A 933-nucleotide genomic window follows, 5' to 3' on the forward strand; every position below is an offset into this window, starting at 1 on the left:
TTGGCCTGGCCACTGTTACTCAGTGGTTGAGCATCAATCTATGAACCAGGAGGTCAGGGTTCAATTCCCGGTCAGGGCACATGCCCAGGTTGTGGGCTCGATCAATGATTCTCTCTCACCCTTGATATTTCTATCTTTCTCCCATCGTCTAAGATATCAATAAAAATATATCTTAAAAAATAACCAGGCCTGTAGAACTCAGTTATATTGTTTCACTTACAGGAAAATTGAATTAATTTTCATTTACAACTGACATAGCTCATAATTAAAAGGTTTTAATATGCTATAAATACAAAGATAAGCTTTAATTGAAAGTGTTTCAACCAATAGTCATTGGTGCCAATTCAATGTCAACAGGAATCCCCAATTTGGATTGTGGTGAAGAAAAAAAATTTACTCCCTGTAAAAGAGCTAATTGTGATACTGCATGGCTGTGGAAAATGTTAATAGTGATAAAGTACAGTGTACCTTCTGTATGTATAGACATGAAGAGGATTATGCTAAGTGAAAAAAGTCAGGAAGGCAAGTGCCATATGATTTCACTTATATGTGGAAACTAATGAACAAAATTAATTAACAAAAACAATAGAAAGACTCATAGATACAGAAAATAGACTGACAGCTGTTGGGGGTGGGGGGGGAGTTAGGGGCTGGGTGAAAATAGTGAAGGGATTAAGGAAAAAGAAAAAAATCTCACAGACACAGACCATAGTATGGTGATTACTAGCGGGAAAGGGAGGTGTGGGGAGGAGATAAAAGAGTGTAAAGAGGTAATAAATGGTGATGGACCGGGAATTCACATGAGGTGGTGAAAACACAATATAATATACAAATGGTGTATCATAGAATTGTACACTTGAAATCTATAAAATTTCATTAATCAATGTCATCCCAATAAATTCAATTTAAAAAATTACTGATATATCACAGTTG

Source organism: Myotis davidii, unplaced genomic scaffold (genome assembly GCF_000327345.1).
Source record: "Myotis davidii unplaced genomic scaffold, ASM32734v1 scaffold276, whole genome shotgun sequence".
NCBI lineage: Eukaryota > Metazoa > Chordata > Mammalia > Chiroptera > Vespertilionidae > Myotis > Myotis davidii.